This window comes from Dipodomys merriami, unplaced genomic scaffold, assembly GCF_024711535.1.
Source record: "Dipodomys merriami isolate MVZ:Mamm:240054 unplaced genomic scaffold, mDipMer1.0.p SCAF_58, whole genome shotgun sequence".
NCBI lineage: Eukaryota > Metazoa > Chordata > Mammalia > Rodentia > Heteromyidae > Dipodomys > Dipodomys merriami.
Window position 1 is genome coordinate 8,180,001 of NW_027206157.1, and position 8,843 is coordinate 8,188,843.

Genomic DNA, 8,843 nt, shown 5'->3' on the forward strand with positions numbered 1-8,843 from the left:
GACTTGTTGCCAAGGGTGGCATCCAACTGCAGTCCTCAGATCTTAGTCTCCTAAGGAGATAAGATGACAATCATGGAAAAGTATCTTTAGCCAGGTGCCAGTATCTTATGACTGTCATCCTCGGTACTCAGGAGGTGAGATCTGAAGATCACAGTTCAAAGCCAGCCTGGGTAGGAAAGACCCTGAGACTCTTCTTCTTCTTCTTTTTTTTTTTTTTGTCATTCATGGGGCTTGAACTCTGGGCCTGGGCACTGTTCCTCAGCTCTTCAGCTCAAGGCGAGCGCTCTACCACTTGAGCTACAGCGCCACTTCCGGTTTTCTGGTGGTTTATTGGAGATAGGAGTCTCACGGTCTCTCCTGCCCGGGCTGTCTTTGAACCGTGATCCTCAGATCTCAGCCTCCTGAGTAGCTAGGATTACAGGCATGAGCCACCAGTGCCCGGCCCTGAGACTCTTATATCCAACAAACCACCACAAAACCAGAAGGGGTGCTGTGGCTCAAGCCTTGAGCTGAAGAGCTCAGGGAAAGCACCCAGGCCCAGAGTTCAAACCCTACAACCAAAAAAAAGAAAGAAAGTAAACCATCTTTGCCTGCAAAAATGTGGAGGTGTGTGTGGGGGTGCTGTGGTTGAGAGACCAGGTGTTGGCCTCATTGTACAGACATTTCTAAGAACTCCCCAAGTTTTCCCCAGTTTGAAGCCACAGTAGGATGGGCAGTCCCTTACCAAGTACTCAAGAGGATGAGGCCTTTGGCAGGCAGTGAGTGGGTGAATGGGTGCAGAGGTCGGATTGTTGTGCCTGTATTTTCTCCATTGAAGGATGGATTTGGATGCTGAGTGTCAAAGTTTGAAGTCAAGGGCTGCAAGAAGTTCGTGGCCTGACAAATTGGGTTTCCTCTGGGTATATGAATGTGGCTAAAGCAGGGTGCTGCTGGTGGCTCACAACTGGCATCCTAGCTACTCATAAAGCTGAGATGTAAAGACCAAAGTTCAAGGCCAGCTTGGTGATACTTCATATCCAATGAACCACCAGAAAACAGGAACTGGCGCTGTGGCTCAAGTGGTAGAGTGATCATCTTCAGCTGAAGAGCTGAAAGTCAGTGCCCTGACCCAGAGTTCAAACCCCATGACCAGCAATAAACAAAGAGGTGGCTGAGTTTTCAACATAGCAGTGTGTATGGTAGGAAATTCCATGCTAGGTTATGAGACATTCCAGATATGTTAGAGGCTCAATCTTGTGTCGACATTTGGAATGAGTACGATAGTGCCATCTTCTCACAGGTCAGATATGATCCAAATGGAGGGAGTTCGAGGTTCTGTTCACAGGAACCGCTGAGGCCTAGGAATGTCCATGTGTGTGCGTGCGTGTGTGTGTGTGTGTGTGTGTGTGTCTGTGTCTGTGTGTGTGTGTCTGTGTGTGTGTGTGTGTGTCTGTTTATGTGTCTGTGTGTCTGTGTGTGTGAAATTTTCCCTCATCTTTCTCTGTCCCCTTCTTAGGTGCCTATCCTCCTCTTTCTGACTTCAGATTGTGCCCTTCCTCCACACCGACCTTGCCTTTAGCTCCCTATCAGGGTCTACAATGAGTCGTAAATTGCCAGTGGCCTGTGTTCCATATTTTCTCTGGGGCACAAGTCTGGCTGTCCAAATATTTGGCCGCCTCCAGCAGATTCTGGTACAGCAGTGCCAGCTGGCATAGGGTCTCCCATGCCTCAGAGGGAGGGCCTCAGTCATACGATGTCCTGTCCTTTTCCTCAGCTGGGCCTATGACATCCCTCTCAACAGGCTGGCAGTGGACTGGGGAATGGGGGGTGCTGGTGGCTCTGGCTAACTCAAGCTTGACATCTGACTGAAGGCCACCCGAGCAAGGAGGATCCAGGGCTACATGGGAGGTGAGACTAAGGTGGCTTGGAAATATTGGTCAGTTTCTAGGAAATGTAAATGTACTTTATCATAGGAAAGTCTATCTTCTGGCCCTACCTGGGCCTTCTAGACAATTCCGGATGCCCAGAATACAGAGGCACAGACTTTAGATTCCAGGGCCAGGGAACTGGGGGATGAGAGACTGGTATGACCAAAAACTCAATGTTCTGGGATATTACTCTTGACCTGGCTATGCCCCTCCCTCCTTGTGTACGTTCACTTCTTAACCCAGTGTTGGCCACACACTGGCCACATGTGTCAGTACTGTGGAAGTGACGGAAGTGGAGGTGAGATCTAGGATGACCAAAATCTGGATTTATGGCCTGCGGGGCTGGCAAAGGGTGTATTAAAAAATCTTTGAGCTGTAACTCAGGACCTAGGCACTGTCTCTGAACTTCCTTTGCTCAAAGCTAACATTCTACCACTTGAAACACAGCTGAACTTTCATCTTTTTAGTTGTTTAGTGGACATAAGGGTCTCATGGACTTTCCTGCCTGGGCTGGCATCAAGCTGCCATCCTAAGACCTCAGCCTCTTGAGTAGCTAGGATTGCTGGCACCTGCTAATGATGTTAGTGTGTGTGTGTGTGTGTGTGTGTGTGTGTGTGTGTGTGTGTGTGTGTATGTGTGTGTGTGTGTGTGTGTTTACCAGGACAAGAACTCAGAGCCTAGATGTTATCCTTTAGCTTGTTTACACTAGGTTTGTGCTGTACCACTTGAACTACAGTAGCTCAACTTCCCAGCTTTTTGGTGAGTCATTGGAGATAAGATTCTGCCCAGCCTAGCTTTGAATCTTGATTGATCCTCAGGTCTCAGCCTTGAGTAGCTAGGATGACAGGCTTGAGCCACTTTCACCCAGCTGATAATGGCCTTTCTCCACAGTGGACTTAGAGCTTCTGAAATCTTCTTTATTTTTTCTGTGCCTGTACTGGGGCTTGAACTCAGGGTCTGGGCTCTGGTCTCTTAAAATTTTCCCTCACGGCTGGTACTCTACCACTTGAGCCACAGCTCCATTTCTGGCTTTTGGTGGTTCATTGGCAAGAAGAGTCTCACTAACTTTCTTCCCCTGAGCTGGCTTTGAACCACGAGCTCTGATTTCAGTCTCTTGAGTAGCTAGGATTTACAGAGGATGAGCCACTGGTGGCATTGGGTAGAAGCTTTTCTTAAGCAAGTGTTCTTCCCTGCGTTTGCCCTGACTCCTCCATGCAAAGGAGGCCTTAGGGTCAGGAGCTGTGAAAAATAGGCGTTCAGCCACAGGAAATGGCTGGGGTCCATTGCGAAAAGTCAAGCTAATCTTCCCCTGGGCCCCATTCTGGACCCTACCCTCTGCCCTACCTGTGACTCAAGTACAAATCTTGACCCAGCCTTGAGTGTTCAGCCAGACTTTTCTGAAGACACAGAACCTTCATTCCCCCCATACCACCTGCTCTACACCACACCTCAGGACCTTTGCCCATGCTGTGTACCTTCTGCCTGAGGCACTTTGTCCTGTTCCACATCTTAGAATTCCAGTGGAATTTTGGCACTAGTTATATCACCTCCTGGAGCAAGTCCTTCCTTCCATTCTCCCTCTTTCAAAAATAATATTGAGTTCCTAGAGATGGAACTTGGTAGGCTGACTGGCAAATGCTCTATATTGGTGTGTGTGTGTGTGTGTGTGTGTGTGTGTGTGTGTGTGTGTGTGTGTGTGTGTGTGTGTGTGTGTGTGTGTGTGTGTGTGTGTGTTTGTGTGCCAGTCCTTGGGTTGAAATTCATGGCCTGGATGTTATTCCTGAGTTTTTATGTTCAAGGCTAGAACTCTACTACTTGGAACACAGCTCTACTTCTGGCTTTTTGGGTGTTTCATTGGAGAAAAGATTCTCATATAGACTTTCCTGCATGCACTGTCTTGCAATTATGATCCTCAGATTTCAGCCTCCAGAGTAGCAAAGAGTATAGGGGTGAGCCACCAGCACCTGCCATCTCCCTCTTCCCTATAACCTCGGCCCTCCTCTGAGTCCCAGAAGAGTATGTCTCACCAAGCTCACATATTTTGCTAATCATGGACTTGAACTAAGGGTCTGGGCATGTTCCTGAGTTGCTTTTCCTCAAGGGTACATTCTATCACTTAAGCCACAGTGCCACTTTTGGTTTTTTCTGTTTATGTAGTACTGAGGAATCGAACCTCCGGCTTCATGCTCTCTAGGTAAGCACTCTATCACAAAGCCACATTCGCAGCCCAAGGCTCACTTCTAACAGGATCTAGGAGGGTGGGATTTCAGCACAGAAATCGATGGCCATTTTATATCTTTGCCAGGATTTGGGACCAGCCTGAGACTCGGTAATGAGGAATGATGAATGTGTGATAGCCACCAGGCCCCAGAGATCTAAGCTCACATCCTACAGAGGGATAGGAAATATGGAGCCAGAACCTTCCACAACTCCTACAGCCTAGGAACTGTGGCCTCCCTGGAGGTAGTGGCTGGCTGTTAGATGTCCCAATAAGATACCTCAGCCAGAATGTAATGCACCTATTGCATACACCAGCCCAGGCAAGCCTTCGGGGTTTCACTTATTAAATGGCAGAGAAGGATGCTTTGTTCACGCTACTGACTCATACTTAGTACACTCTGAGTGCTTTTCCCAGCTTGCCCAGGTTGGGGGTCTGGGTAAGGGCAACCTGCTGAAAGCCCATTGTTCATACATCATCCAAAACTATACATAGAGACATGGAGTTACTGAATTCTTTTATTTCATTGGCAGGTCCGAGGTTGAAATATGAGACTAGGCCCTATTCATGATCTCCTTTTGCTCAAGGGTAGACCTCTGCCCTTGAGGCACAGGCCCAACCCATGGGCATATTTTCCTGTGATCTCTTAGAAATAAGAGTGTCTAGGACTTTCCTGCCCTGGCTGAATTCAAATTGGCATTCTCTACACCTCAGCCTCCTGAGGAGCTAGCATTAAATACAGGAGCCACTGACAACTGGCTTTCTTCTTGTTGTTCTTTTTTAAAATCATGACAATCTGAAATCTTCACAGTGTTATTCCAATTGTTTACATTTGAAATAAATCATCTAGGCCTGGAGTTAGAATGCCAGGACTGCCACTCACAAATGGAGGGAGATCCTGACAAACTCATTCCTATTTATGTGAATGCTAATGGAATGTTATCAAAGTAATCAAAGTAATAATTAAATTTGCAGTTAATTCATGATTCTATTTTAGAATGCCACAGAAAAATTATTGAACTTAAATCTTCCATTCTAGCACCATGGTATGATTCCTCAAATGGAAGGATATTGACTGATTTTTAATTAATGCTTTTATAAGTATTCAGCCATTATATTTCATTAAATGGAGACATAACTTAAACTAATAATTGGTAACTATATATATATATATATATAATTTAATGATATACTCACATTCTCTCTCTAAGTGTGTGTGTATATGTATATATACACAGCTATCAGTATATATATTGGGCACTATTGTGGCTTGATCACAGGTCCTCAGCATTTCCTGGCAGCTCAGTTTGCCAGAGGATGGTGAGCTAGGACTGTGACCTCATTTATGGATTGGGCATTCTAGGCCATAAGTTGAAATCCCAGCATGGCCAAAAATTTATTCATGGAATAAGAAGCCACTTTTGACACATTTTTTTTTCCTGAAAAATATCCTGGGTCTCAGTATGATATATAATCTATATGCAAATATATCCTGTGTGATAGGATGTAATAAATGAAATGTTATGTGTGTAATAATACTACATAAATAAGTGTAATAAACGTCATACTCACTAAACCCATGCATGTAAATAAATCTCATATATGAATATTATTTTTTTTCAGTTCTGGGGCTTCTATTCAGGCCCTGGGAACTGGTCTAAAATTTCTTGTCTGCAAGGATGGTGAGCTTCCCCTTCAACCACAGTGCCACAGAGTTACCCAGACCCTGAGTTCAAATCCCAGGCCTGCCAGAAAATGGTGCAAATTCCAAGCCAGGGCAATTTTCCTTTGGCCATGCACATGGCTTGAACTCAGGTTTTGGCATCTCTGCCACACTTGACCCTTGGATCCTAGGACCCAAGTTCTAATCTCTGGGTTGGCAAAAAATAGAAAGAAGAAGGATTAAACAGAGAAGACCAATAACGTGGTTTTACATTTTTTCCCCTTTGCATTCTGACAATCCTGGACCTAAATGAAAAGGCCCAGAAAGTGTACATGACCTTGCATGCTGATGTTTGCCTGGCTATTAGGGAAGCCATAACCAAAACTTCAACTTAGGCCTGGAGGTCGAATCCTGAGACTGCCACTAATGATTGTTGGGAGATTCTAAGAAATGCATGCCAATATACATCCATTCAAATGCAATGTTATAAAAGTAACAATTAAATTAGTAGTTAGTGTATGAGTATACTATAAAATTATACACAATAATTATACTACTTTGACTAATTTTCAATTAATACCTTGTTATATATTCAACCATGGTTCTTAAAACTTGAAGGAATAATTTATTTGTTAATAATTACTAGTAATATATGTAATTTCATAATATACAGACAACTTCCTCTTGTTTTATACATATGTATACATATATATATATATATATACATATATATATCAATCTACATATTTATCTGTTTATACACTTGTCATTCCTGGGGCTCAGTTGTATAGTGATGGCTTGTACATACAAAGCCCTGGATTCGATTCTTCACTACCACATGCACATAAAAATCCGGAAGTTGTGCTGTCACTCAAGCAGTCGAGCACTAGCTTTGAGCATAAAAACATAAGGATTGTGTCTAGACTCTTACTCAAGATCCAGGACTGGCACCAAAGATTGAATGTTGTGACTGCAACTCTATAAGTATAGGACTTCAAATACCTCATCACAGAGCAAGCCATGAGTCTGGTGCTGACAGCTGCCATCTAACCTGACTTAGCCAGAGGTATGCCACTGCAACCCAGCTCCACAGAACCACATGCTGCTGGCTCGCTCACCCCTGTCATCCAAGATATTCGGGGGCTGAGATCTGACATTGATGGGTTTAAAACGCAGCCCTGGCAGGATGTCTGTGAAACTCTGTGCTGTGGCTCAAGCAAAAGTTCTTAGGACACTACCCCCAACATTTTAGTGCAATCCCTATGGTTGACTCCACCCCAAAAAAAACCCCCACTGATCTCAATCATTAGTTGTGAACTTTGTGCAGTTTGTTATGTGTTTCTGAAAGAATGGTGATACTGATGAAAGCACCCTAATACTAATGACAGCTTGTGGGATACTGCTATGTGATGAGTTCTTCCTGAGGTGCTGGGTCCTTCGTGTGGTGCTGTGTGCTGAGTCCTGCTCAGGATGCTATGTGCTGAGTCCTTCACAGGGTGCAGTGTTCTGAGTCCTGCATTGGGTGCTGGGTGCTGGGTGCTGAATACTGTAAAGAGTGTAATGTGTTTTGTCCTTCAAAGGGTGCATTCTTTCATCTTGCCCTTGTAATAGCTCCACAACTTGGATGATTAGGCAGACAAGAATATTGAGGCTCAGATATGTCCCCATGGCAGGGACAAAATTATGTATTACTGAAGACTAGTGAGTTGTCTACTGCAGACAATTGTTTTGTTTTGTTTTTTTTTTCTCAGTCATGATCCTTGAACTCAGAGTCTAGGCGCTGATCCTTACCTCTTGGACTCATGGCCAGCACTCCACCACATGGAGCCAAGGACCCCCTTGCAGCAGAGTGCCACAGCCTAGGGTTGCATAGCCAAGGTCTGTCATCCTGGCTTCTCAGGAAACTGAGATCAGAGTATCTGGGTTCCAAACTATCCCAGACACAAAAGGTCCCATGAGACTATTATCTCCAATTCATCACTAAGAAACGTGAAGTGGAAGTTGGGTGCTTGTGGCTCATGCTGGTCATCCTAGCTACGCAGTAGGATGAGATCTGAGGATCATGGTTCAAAGCTAGCCTGGGCAGGAAAGTCCGTGAGACACTTAGCTCCAATGAACCACCAGAAAACCGGTGGCTCAAGTGGTAGAGCACAAGATTAGAGCTGAATTGCTCAGGGACAGCACCCAGAACCAGACTTCAATTCATACAACTGACAACAACAAAAAGACATAAGCAAACTAACAAACCTGAAGTAGAGGGCTGAGAATGTGCCTTAGGGATAGAGTGCTTTGCATACATGAAACCCTAGGCTTGATTACTCTGGACCACATCACTAGGAAAAAGCCTGAAATGGCTCTGTGTTTCAAGTAGGGGAGGGCAATCCTTGTACAAGAGAAACTAGATACAGTGCTTATGTCCTGTGTTCAAGCTCCAGGACTAGTGTATGTACATACACACTCACACGTGCGCTCACTCACTCACACACAAACACACACAGAAAGTAGAAGTGAAGCTGTGACACAAAATGGGAAAGCTGTAGACTTCTGCTCTGAGATCATGGTAATCACCCATGCCCTGTTTTTAACCCCAAAACTTAGCCTCTCAGGGCCCAACTAGGAGAATTCAAAGGTTTCAAAACCTGATGAGCTTCACCAGCCCTAGATGACAGGAAACTTTGTGATATCTGACATGTTCTTGGATTTCCGAAGCTTCCGGAAAGCTAGGAGAGGCATCATAGTCCCATCATTGCAGGTTATGAAACATTTAATTAGGTTCAGTGCCCTAGTTGTCTGTCAGAAGGACTCCTGAATTATATTGAGCCCTGTATCTGAACATCAGAATATAGTCTCACAGAGGCAGAATAAGTGCACAGAACTTGGCATTCCATGGGAGGTGGCATAAATGAAGGCTTCCTGTCAAAATAGAGCACTGGGGAGAGGGATAGCTTGGCTTTCAGAGCCTGCCCACACTCCTCCTCACTAAGTGGCCCAGATGGAGTTGCTTGTTACACAGCTGTACAGGATTGAAGCCTTTTGTCTGCCTGTCCAGACAATG